Below are 12,363 nucleotides of genomic sequence, written 5' to 3' on the forward strand. Positions count from 1 at the left end.
GTGTGATTTTCAAAAAAAAAATTTTTTATATAAAGGAAATAATCCCAGAAAACCAGAAAAAAAGTAACAGGTTTTCTGTTCTGTGAGATAAAGAGAAGAAGCATAATTGTAAAGATGAATGCCTTGCCTTTGATTTAGGGGGTCCTATGATTAAACCCCCTAAATCAGTCTATACAAATGATTGCAGAAGAAACAGTGGTGAAAAGGTGCTTTTTAAAAAGTCATAGATTAAAAAAGTGAATAAAACCTGTAACTGGCCTGTAATGGAGCTTACATTAGAAAAGACTCGCACTGCAGCAAACATTTGGAAGATGTGTTACTTGTTACATTTAAACTCAGATACATTAGTCCCTCATAAAGTAACTTCACGTTGGCAGAAAAACAAGACCTAAAGTAATTTCATCATCATCTGGTTCTTTGGCTAATCAGTCACTAAAACTACCATCAAGCCTCAGTGTTAAACGGAGCACCTACTGAACTTTCATGGATGTATAGTTGGCTTTGGTGTGGGAAGCATATAACACTTTTGAGATTTTTGCAGGAGGTGTGGGCATGTTAGAAAGTTTGGACTCTACACAACTAAAAACAATAGACCGTATGAATTCAAGTCAAGTCAAGTTGGGGAGCATGCACTGGTACAGTGCGTTGCCGCACCCACTACACGTTGAAACAGCTCGGGATCCCGGTTGGCAACCCCCCAGGCAGACAGACGGTCTGGTCCTACCCTCTGGAAATGACCCTCTATCTGCCGCAGCCAGGTGTTACATGGGCGACCCCTTGGCGTGGTCCAGCCACTCGGGCCCCCAACCATGAGGATCTTACAAGCCGGGTCCCTCTCGGGGAAACGTGCCACATGGACGTAATGCCGTGACTGACACTCCCTCACAATGCAGGTAATGCGCCTCATTTGGGACTCTGTGAGCAACCGTTCATTCGACACAAAGTGAAACCAATGGTACCCAAGGATTTTCCGGAGAGACACAGTACCAAAGGAGTCCAGTCTTCGTCTCAGGTCACTGGATAGTGTCCATGTCTCACAACCATATAGCAAGACAGGAAGCACCAGGACTCTAAAGACTTGGACCTTCATCCTTTTGCAAAGATATCGGGAGCGCCACACACCCCTTTCCAGCGACCTCATGACCCCCCATGCTTTCCCAGTCCATTTACCGACTTCTTAGGACAAGTCACCAGAGACATGAATGTCACTGCCAAGGTAAGTAAACCTCTAGACAAGGTCGACACTCTCTCCGCAGACAGACACACTGCTGATGGCTGTGCCCAAGAGGTCATTAAAGGTCTGGATCTTAGTCTGGAATTGAGGGTTCTCATAGAGCGCAAACGCGAATATTGGCAGAGTTTCTTTGCAGCCTTTGTCAATTTTTGCAAAGCGTTCGACTCAGTTGATCGAGCTGCCCTGTGGGACATCCTGAGGGTTCACGGGATCCTCTCGAGGTTGCTGGACATCTTGGCTGGCCTGTACACTGGTACTGTGAGTGCTGGGCAGAGTGGAGGCAGAACCTCTGCATTTTTCCCAGTTGATTCTGGGGTTCATCAGGGGTGTTCTTGCTCCTACTCTGTTCAATGCTTGTATGGACTGGGTGTTGGGCAAGGTCGTGGGGTCCAGCGGCTGTGGGGCATCTGTTGGGGAAGAAAGAGATGTTGACTTTGCTGACGATGCTGCGATCTTCACGGAGTCAATGGAGGCTCTGATCGGGGCGCTCGAGAGACTGAGTGAGGAGTCTCTGGGCTTGTGAGTGTCCTGGATAAAAACCAACATCCAGGCCTTTATGAATTCAGTATCCTGAACATTTACAGGAGAATGCTGGACTGTACTAAGGATTGTGAGTTTACGAAGGGTGAAAAAGAGGTTTGGAAGGATCTGGTGAAAGAGTTAAAGGACAGACAGAAACCCGTAACAATCCAAGGGAAGTCCAAGAAACAACAGAGAAAGATTTGGGAGAAAATTTCCAACCTCCAAGTTGGCAGACTTAGCTTGGCTTGCTGCTCACGAGGTATTAGAGACAAATTTGGCTTTAAGCAAAAAGAAAATATTCAGAGATCCTAAATGCCCCAGAGAAGGATGTGTGAAGAACGAGTTGGTAGGTCACCTAATGTGGGAATGTCCCACAGCAGTGAAGGTATGGAAAAAGGTAAAGCAGGATTCATTAATTAAAGCTAAATTAGATAAAGACAAAGTAGTCCTCGGAAGATCCGGAAAAATAAAGGTTGGGGGAAAAGACTGGGCCAGAATAAATATGATTAAAGGAGTCTTATGGAACTCCAGATGTGAGCTTACTAACAAGCAAAAAGGGTTTTCGCCGCAGAAAATCATTTTACGAAAAGGCCATTTCGATTGATAAGAGACCCCAAAGGTAAGATAAGCTTCAATAATTCATTCCTATTAACTTTTATTGGAAATTATTGTTTTTTATGCCTTGGTTTTAGCCCGAGGGACTTGGGGTACGGAAAGGGAGCCGAGAGAGAAAAACTAATAAGATTTTATCTTCATAACTGTTTTTTAATAAGATACTAAATAAAAGAAGTTTAGTACAAAAAAATTTGCAGGAGGCCACGCGTTTCAAATTAAACTGTTTTACGTCCGTTATCGTGTATTTTGGAAAAAGGAAGAAGAGGAGCGATGCAGTTTGTGGATGCTCGTTTAAAATCCAACCATCCATTATCCAACCCGCTATATCCCAATTACAGGGTCACGGGGGTCTGCTGGAGCCAATGCGTTTAAAATGACGTGTAAATATCCTAGAAGTTGATTTTTACAGGAGAGGAAGCGGCGAGAGAAAACCGGGAGGACAAAATAAAAATAACAAAGTGCAGACTTAATTTATGCAAAGGAAGAACTTTGACTTTTAAGGGTGACGCCTTATTATTGAAAACGGATTTTTTTTTTTAAGAACAAATTTTTATTAAAGAATATTTACATCTAAAACAAATTAAGCGAAGAGACATAATTTACACAGAACAGTAGTAGTATATACAGTATTAACTAAGCACATTAAAGTACAAAGTTTAAATAAAAATAATCAACTTTTTCTCAGTATACGTTATTGTTAATTACACCATTTTGTTATAATCGAATACTGTTTTCCGTTGTTCTTTAGCTGGTGCAGATGTATCCCCTTTGCTCCCCCCTTTTTAAACTGTTTAATCAACACATCCTTTACATGGTGAACTACCCCTCTTTCAGTTTTTACTGTTCTTATTAGTTTTTGTCGAGAATCCCATAAGGTGTGTTTCACCAGACTAATTATACTGCACAAAAAGCTTTGTTTGTTTAAAACTCTAAACTCTTGGCTTTAAGAGCTGTTTCACATGATCAACACGCACCACCTAGAGATCCCACCTTTGCCGACACCTACGCCTCGCTCCTGTTGCAAAGTAACATGTCCAAAAGACGTGTACATGTGTTTCAGTTTCTCTGCAAGATTCCCGATGGCACACAGTATTTCCGTCCATGAGAAACAATAGAGCAGCCAGGCAAGAGAAAAAGGAGACGTGGTGAGAGAGGACATGCAGATGGTGGGAGTGACAAAGACGGGACGATATGGAAAAAGATGATCCGCTGTGGCAACCCCTAGCAGGACCAGCAGAAAGAAGAAGAAGAGGTCATGCCAGTAGAGGGTGGTCCAGATCTAATTATAAAATTTTCATTACGTTATATCTTATTTAGTTTATTACATAGAAAATCACCCGAAATATCCCGGACCATCGAGAAGCGTGCGAACTGACGACAAGAAGAATTGTCTTCACACCGAACTGGAATCGTCCCCGCATAAATCAAAGTCATCCAGACGATCTGGATCTGCATAATTAGATCTGGACCACCCTCTACATTCTCTCCCTTAAAGAGAGACGGCGGCATAACCGTAATCAAGTTAAATTCTAGAAAGAATGAGCTAAACCTTTTGGTTGTATTTTTTTCCCAGGATTCCGACCTGAGTAAACCAACCCGGGGAGCCAGATACTCATCAATCGGTCTCACGAGATCGTACAGTTTCCTCGAGGTCAGTGGAGATGTGTGATTCTGCAAGTTACATTTTCTTTTTATTAATGCTGCGTTTTCGTATTATTCTGGTTTAAATATCTGGCTTTGTAGTTTTTTTCGACTCTGGTCAGTAGTTGAAGTAGAACTGATTAAAAGAAAAGAAGTGTTTCAAGGAACGAAAGAGGGTGACATAAGGAGGGGAATTAGCTCAAATGGTAGAGCGCTCGCTTAGCATGCGAGAGGTAGCGGGATCGATGCCCGCATTCTCCAGCCGCCTTCCTATTGTCACTTACTCACTCGACTCGACTAACTCTGTACAAAAAATACAACACCTTTAAATGTATGGGAGGCTACATAGGAAGACATTAACAGACTAATAAAGCCTGCAATTATACCCTGTGTTGCTTTATGCAGCAAGATGCTTTTAGATTTATGACTTAATGGTGTTTCACAAATCTGTTACCATATATTCATTGTCATTTACAGTGTTTGACCAATTTACCAAAGGTCTCTAATCAAAAGAAAACCAGAGAGCTGTAAAATATTGACACTTGTGTTGCAGCGGCAATTTCAGATCTCTGCAAATAAGGCTAAGGAAAAAACATCCAGATTTATCTGCGTGTTAATTACACTTCCTCCTCCTTCCTTTATAGAGAGCTCCATATAATAACAGTATCTTCAAATGCTTTCATACTTCCCACCCCACAGAAATTGAAAGAAAAAATTCCTAAACGTCCCAGTCGCCTAGGCAGTCTGACCCACATGGAGGCAGGCAGGAAGAATATCAGCTTTAAGTATCAGTGCCTTCCCACAAAAGCTCAGAAATCTACTCTTCCACATGTTGAGTTTGCTATTAATCTTATTTGTCTTCCGTGCCCAGTTTTTTTACCCGTTTTAATTCTGTAGATCTCAATTCCCAAAACTTTCATGTGGTCATAAACAGAATCATTCTGAAATTTCTATTTCCGATACAAAACAAGGTCTGTTTTCTTTATATTCATTTTGGGGCCTGTAGCCCCTTTGAATTCTTGAAAAATACTTGGGAATTGGACTGAGATATTTTTGCAGTAAGGAACCCAATTCACGTTGACCCTACTTATTGCTGAATGATACAAAGTTTTCACCCAACTTAGAAAAAATGACCTTAGCCCCATTTTTTAGGAATTTATAAAGAAAACCATGATGTACTTTTATCAAAAGCTTTTTCTTGGTCAAAATTGACTAACATCAAGGGGATATTTCGATCTTCCACCCATCTGAAGACATTTCGAATGAGAGGCAAGTTCTGCTGGGTCGATCTCCTAGGCACTCCACAAGTTTGATCATTATGAATGATGTTACCGTACCTTTTTGAAGCTTGTCACCCAAACTTTGGCTATGCGCTTATAATCCACACAGTGTAATGTGACTTCTGCCAATTTTTCAGCTTTGTTCTGCAAACAGAGGGATTTGTATAAAGCTGTTAGGAGCTTTATGGAAGGAGGAGGATCAGCTTTTGAAAATAAAATTTGAAGTGGGGATTTTTACAGTGTATGGCCAGAAGGGTTGGAAAATGCATTAAAGAACATAAACAGGTTGATGTTGTGGGGTGTGATCATGTGTGAGGAAGAGGTTATTTAGACAATGTTGGTCACAGACAAGTAAGTGTTCGAGCCCACTTGTGCCCAGGTGGTGACAGTCAGAAACATGTTTTGGGAGTGCAGCTGGATTATTGCAAAAGGTAAGAGATTAAGTTGATTTTTCTTATGACTTAATTTTCAGAGATGAGGGTCTACCTGGGAATGGTAGGAGCTCGAAGGAAGCCTTTTTGAGATGGATGTTAATTGTCTGACAAAAACAAGAATATGGGATGTCGGGTGTATTCTGATGAAGTGAAATGTGAGAGGAGTGATAATGCGAAATGTGAGGAGAGATGTTATAATGGGTACAAAAGAGTTTTGGAAAAGAACCTGGAAAGGAAAGTGAAGAGAGATACAGGGATGTGAGGATTTGCAGCTGCTAAGGAGATTTGTAAGGGTTAGTGGGTATTAGGGAATGGGGAATAGGGATGTGTGAATGGACGATGGTCCAATATTTTGGAAAAAGGACAATTTGAACTGTAAAAATAGAAGTGGAATATAAATGTTTTCTACAGTAATATTTTTGTTAAGACTGTGTAATGGAAAATGATATGCTATAACAGCAGTGGACGTTTGTTTATGAGTGAAAATGTCATTGGTGTGAGAGAGGAAGGAACAAGATAATGTTGCTTTTTCTTTTGTATATTTCTATAATAGCAGTGGTAATTCTTTTTTGAGTGGTGGGAGATTTGAAAAAGAAAATGTTGCCTTGTACTTTGTATTTTGTACTGTTTAAATAAAACTTACATTTATAATAAAAATATTATTTTTCCTAAAGATATGGTTTCTTAAGTGTTTGGTCTCCTGTTCCGCCAGTTATGACATGGAGCAGAACTGTTTTTTTCTTTTCTTAGCGAGTGACGGATGCTTTTATCAAAGAAATGGCTGTTGCTGTTGATGACTGTTCCAATTTTTATGAAAATCGGAAGGAAAGAACACAGGCAAAAATTCTGAGTAGTTTTTTTTTTAACACGTTACAGTTAATGGAGGATAACTTTTCTCACCTGTTCTAAATAAAGATGATATATACGTACGAGCATAGAATAAGCAGGAGCTGTAACAGAAGTGCATAACAAACCTAAACCTCTTTAATAAGTAAATGTAACAGGTCAGTTCAGCTCATGACGGGGACAAGAGCTCATGCTTCAAGAAACACCTCCCGTGAGCCAAACTTGGAGTGACTGGGGACAAGGTGCTCAAAACTGACAACGCCATTGCTGGGTTAAATGTCAATATTAGTAAAATCTGAATAAAAATAATTGTATGTAAATTTCACATGAAACAGAAATAACCAAAAGATAAATGTGAAAAAGCCACGTGACGTCAACACCTGTAAAAGTCAATCCGCCACGTGCCCAAGGGTCCCAATGAGTGCTGTTCAGTCCTGGCCATTCTCGAATCCCCCAAGGACGATCACTGGAGCTGACGAGGAGACTGACTGGCACCTGCTGAGTCAGGTAGGTATGGAGAGATATAATCGTGTAGGCTAGCTTTATGAAGTGGACATCTGTCAGTCTAAATCATTATGTATTAGAGAAGATCCCGAGCGGGGAATGGCGCTAGCTGTTCTAAGAAAAAATAAAAAGATTATCATTACGGAATTGCGTAATTAAAAATCAATAAGTGATTATAAGTTTTTTTTCAGGCATTAAAATCTGCTCAAAAACATCAATGGAGAAAGCGACTTCCCCGGTCTATGGAAAAATAAAGTCCTAAAGGGGGAAAAGGGAGAGAATATGAAATTCATGCTTGATGCTGTCTTTTAATCAATTATATGGAAATTGAAAACGAACTTAAGAGAGAAGCATGTGAAGCGCAGAGCAGAGAGGGTTCTGGCGTTAAAAGAAGCAACCAAGTCGTGACGTCTCTTAAGCGTGTGTTTAACCGGACACACTGCACGGCGTTATAAACTTTTAGAATGTCCGATGACCGCACGCAGACCCTCAAACGCCTTATCTGTCTGAAGACGAAAAACAAGCCAGCCACGCGCACCCCACTGTGTCGACTGACGGGCAGGTGACGTTTACGTTGTGGTTACCGCTAGGGTTGCAGCAATCGATGCGACAGACAAGAAGGATATCGTCAGCCAGCCTCGTGGTTACCCATTGTGGGCTACTTTTGCTTTGTATCACCAGCTGCTGTTGCCCGGCTCGATTTCACTATGAAAGGGGATAATGAAAACGACGATTGGGTCACCTGGAGTTATTTTGCATTCATAGAGGATCCTGGGTAATTTACCAGATTTGGTACTCTCTGTGAGAAATGCATTGAAAACAAACATCAGATTAAAATATAATTAAACCATTTACCAGATTTGGTATTCTCCGTGAGTAATGCATTGAAATCAAACATTAAATGAAAATATCATTAAACCGTTTTAAAAATATCGTGTTCAGGAAAGTAAAAAATGTCTATTTCTGAGCGCAGGTTATTGGGTACCACAATCTAGAGAATACGGCAGAGGAGTGGGTCCGTTCTCTGGCGAAGTAGCTGATTAAGACTATACTTTTAGGGATCATTTCTATAGTTTGTTACTAGAGAAATGTGTTTCTGAAGTGTTCGGTCTCGCCAACCACGATGAGGAGTGGTAGTGTTTTCTTCTGAGCGCGAATCAGATGGTAAATGTTCTTTTGTTAGAGCTGTTTGCTATCGTTGATGACCGTTCCGCTGCTTTTCGGAGTAGTTGGAGGATGAAAACACGTACTGAGTGGTTGACTTTATCTGTTTAAAAAAAGATGTATTTGGGAAAATTGTCTTTTTAAGCGCTTTTAGCAATGTTTTTATTTAACATGTCTAATAACTGAAAGAGAATAAATATGAAGCAGACGACGAACAGCACATAAGAACACAGCATTAGTGATGGGAAGTTCGGATCATTTTCCCGACTCGGACCTTTGAGCCTCGTTCAGCAAAATGAACGAATCATTTTTCGACTCGTTTCGTTCCGGCTCAGACTGCATACTAGGTTAAGCGTATGGGGCTGTCAAGTGATGAACGAACGACTCGAAAAACCCAAAGACTCGAAACAACTGAATCAATTCCAATACAGTAAGGAAACTAAGAAGTTGCGCAAATGCGCATGCGCGACTGAAAGAATCACTCCCACGAGTCACATTAAAGATTCGTTCCAAATGAACGAGTCGTTCAAGAACGACCCATCACCACACAACATTGTCAAGTAATACACTGTAATATAGTAAGCTCAAGGAGGGGAATTAGCTCAAATGGTCAAACGAGATCGTACAGTTTTTTCAAGGTCAGTGGAGATGTCTGATTCTGCAAGTTACATTTTCATTTTATTAATGCTGCGTATTCGTGCCATTCTGGTTTACATATCTGGTTTTATAGTTTTAAACTCTGGTGTGGAATTGATCAAAAGAAAAGTTTTTCAAGGAACGAAGTACGGTTTTATGGAGGGGAATTAGCTCAAATGGTAGAGCGCTCGCTTAGCATGCGAGAGGTAGCGGGATCGATGCCCGCATTCTCCAGCAGCCTTCCTATTGTCACCTGCTCACTTGACTCGCTCAAAAAATACAAAATCTAATGTATGGGAGGCTACCAGGAAGACATTAACAAACTAAGAAAACCAGAAATTATACTCTGTGTTGCTTTATGCAGCAAGATCCTTTTAGATTTATGACTTACTGGTATTTCACAAATATGTTACCATATATTCATTGTCATTTATAGTTTTTGACCAATTTACCAAAGGTCTCTAATCAAAAGAAAACCAGAGAGCTGTAAAATATTGACATTTGTGTTGCAACGGCAAGTTCAGATTTCCGCAAATGAGGCTAAGGAAAAAAACATCCAGATTTATCTGCTTGTTAATTACACTTCGTCCTCCTTCCTTTATCGAGAGTTCCATGTAGAGAAGAGCCTTTTTAGTTAGCCAATAAAAGGTGTCATTTTGCTTGGCTCTTCTCTACATTCATAATGGCTAACACTGTACAACACCCTAGTACTCGAGAGTTCCATATATTACAGTATCTTCAAACGCTTTCATACTTCCCACTCCACAGAAATTGAAAGAAAAAAATTCCTAATGGATCGTCCCAGACGCCTAGGCAGTCTGACCCACATGGAGGCAGGCAGGTAGAATATCAGCTTTAAGTATCAGTGCCTTCCCACAAAAGCTCAGAAATCTACTCTTCTACATGTTGAGTTTGCTATTAATCTTATTTGTCTTCAGTGCCCAGTTTTTTACCCGTATTCATTCTGTAGATCTCAATTCCCAAAACTTTCATGTGGTCATAAACAGAATAAAACAGGGCATTTACTGGGAAGTGTAAATGGACGATGGTCCAATATTTTGGAAAAAGGACAATTTGAACTGTAAAAATAGAAGTGGAATGTGAATGTTTTTCTACAGTAATATTTTTGTTAAGACTGTGTAATGGAAAATGATATGCTATAACAGCAGTGGACGTTTGTTTATGAGTGAAAATGTCATTGGTGTGAGAGAGGAAGGAACAAGATAATGTTGCTTTTTCTTTTGTATATTTCTATAATAGCAGTGGTAATTCTTTTTTGAGTGGTGGGAGATTTGAAAAAGAAAATGTTGCCTTGTACTTTGTATTTTGTACTGTTTAAATAAAACTTACATTTATAATAAAAATATTATTTTTCCTAAAGATATGGTTTCTTAAGTGTTTGGTCTCCTGTTCCGCCAGTTATGACATGGAGCAGAACTGTTTTTTTCTTTTCTTAGCGAGTGACGGATGCTTTTATCAAAGAAATGGCTGTTGCTGTTGATGACTGTTCCAATTTTTATGAAAATCGGAAGGAAAGAACACAGGCAAAAATTCTGAGTAGTTTTTTTTTAACACGTTACAGTTAATGGAGGATAACTTTTCTCACCTGTTCTAAATAAAGATGATATATACGTACGAGCATGGAATAAGCAGGAGCTGTAACAGAAGTGCATAACAAACCTAAACCTCTTTAATAAGTAAATGTAACAGGTCAGTTCAGCTCATGACGGGGACAAGAGCTCATGCTTCAAGAAACACCTCCCGTGAGCCAAACTTGGAGTGACTGGGGACAAGGTGCTCAAAACTGACAACGCCATTGCTGGGTTAAATGTCAATATTAGTAAAATCTGAATAAAAATAATTGTATGTAAATTTCACATGAAACAGAAATAACCAAAAGATAAATGTGAAAAAGCCACGTGACGTCAACACCTGTAAAAGTCAATCCGCCACGTGCCCAAGGGTCCCAATGAGTGCTGTTCAGTCCTGGCCATTCTCGAATCCCCCAAGGACGATCACTGGAGCTGACGAGGAGACTGACTGGCACCTGCTGAGTCAGGTAGGTATGGAGAGATATAATCGTGTAGGCTAGCTTTATGAAGTGGATCTCTGTCAGTCTAAATCATTATGTATTAGTGAAGATCCCGAGCGGGGAATGGCGCTAGCTGTTCTAAGAAAAAATAAAAAGATTATCATTACGGAATTGCGTAATTAAAAATCAATAAGTGATTATAAGTTTTTTTTTTTCAGGCATTGAAATCTGCTCAAAAACATCAATGCAGAAAACGACTTCCCCGTTATTGGTCTATGGAAAAATAAAGTCCTAAAGGGGGAAAAAGGAGAGAATATGAAATCCATGCTTTATGCTGTCTTTTAATTCATTATATGGAAATTGAAAACAAACTTACGAGAAAAGCAGGTGAAGCGCAGAGCAGAGAGGGTTCTGGCGTTAAAGGAAGCAACCAAGTCGTGACGTCTCTTAAGCGTGTGTTTAACCGGACACACTGCACGGCGTTATAAACTAACTTTTAGAATGTCCGATGACCGCACGCAGACCCTCAAACGCCTTATCTGTCTGAAGACGAAAAACAAGCCAGCCACGCGCACCCCACTGTGTCGACTGACGGGCAGTGACGTTTACGTTGTGGTTACCGCGTAGGAGAAAACAATCGATGCGACAGACAAGAAGGATATCGTCGGCCAGCCTCGTGTTTACCCATAGTGGGCTACTCTTGCTTTGTATCACCAGCTGCTGTTGCCCGGCTCAGTTTCACTAAAGGGGGAAATGAGAACGACGATTGGGTCACCTGGAGTTATTTTGCATTCCTAAAGGATCCTGGGTAATTTACCAGATTTGGTACACTCCGTGGGAAACGCATTGAAAAACAAACATCATATTAAAATATAATTAAACCGTTTTAATTATATTGTGTTCACTAAAATAAATGTATATTTCTGAGCGCGGGTATTTGGTACCACAATCTAGAGAAAACGGCAGAGTAGTGGGTCCATTCTATGGCGGAGTAGCTGATTAAGACTATACTTTTAGGGATCATTTCTATAGTTTGTTACTAGCGAAATGTGTTTCTGAAGTGTTCGGTCTAGCCAACCACGATGAGGAGTGGTAGTGTTTTCTTCTGAGCGCGAATCGGATGGTGAATGCTCTTTCATTAGAGCTGTTTGCTGTCATTGATGACCGTTCCACTGCTTTTTTGGAGCAGTAGGAGGAAGAAAACACATACTGAGTGGTTCTTTTTACTATTTGTTAAAACAGACTTAAACAGATATCGTATTTTTCTCAGTGTTTTTTGAGAGTAGAATTGCTGGGAAGCGAAGTGTTTCGAGGAACGAATATGACATTATTAAGTAGTCGGATTATAGCTATAAGGGAATAAACACGAAACAGACGACGAGCAACACGAAATAACGCACCTTGTAAAGCAATACTGTAATATAGTAAGCTCAAGGAGGGGAATTAGCTCAAATG

At 40.3% G+C, this 12,363-nt stretch overlaps 4 non-coding genes across 4 annotated transcripts; all 4 read left to right on the top strand.

Moving 5' to 3' along the window:
* The first annotated feature begins 4,200 nt into the window (after nucleotides 1–4,200).
* Nucleotides 4,201–4,273, top strand: trnaa-agc. The gene has a single exon. It is a non-coding gene; the product is annotated as a tRNA-Ala (tRNA).
* A 3,845-nt stretch (nucleotides 4,274–8,118) lies between these two features.
* On the top strand, nucleotides 8,119–8,334 carry LOC120530426. The gene has a single exon (XR_005633966.1). It is a non-coding gene; the product is annotated as a small nucleolar RNA U3 (small nucleolar RNA).
* A 703-nt stretch (nucleotides 8,335–9,037) lies between these two features.
* Nucleotides 9,038–9,110, top strand: trnaa-agc. Its single transcript has one exon. It is a non-coding gene; the product is annotated as a tRNA-Ala (tRNA).
* Nucleotides 9,111–11,909: 2,799 nt separating this feature from the next.
* Nucleotides 11,910–12,126, top strand: LOC120530423. Its single transcript, XR_005633963.1, has one exon. It is a non-coding gene; the product is annotated as a small nucleolar RNA U3 (small nucleolar RNA).
* The last annotated feature ends 237 nt before the right edge of the window (nucleotides 12,127–12,363 follow it).

This window comes from Polypterus senegalus, chromosome 5, assembly GCF_016835505.1.
Source record: "Polypterus senegalus isolate Bchr_013 chromosome 5, ASM1683550v1, whole genome shotgun sequence".
In the NCBI taxonomy this organism is placed as follows: domain Eukaryota; kingdom Metazoa; phylum Chordata; class Cladistia; order Polypteriformes; family Polypteridae; genus Polypterus; species Polypterus senegalus.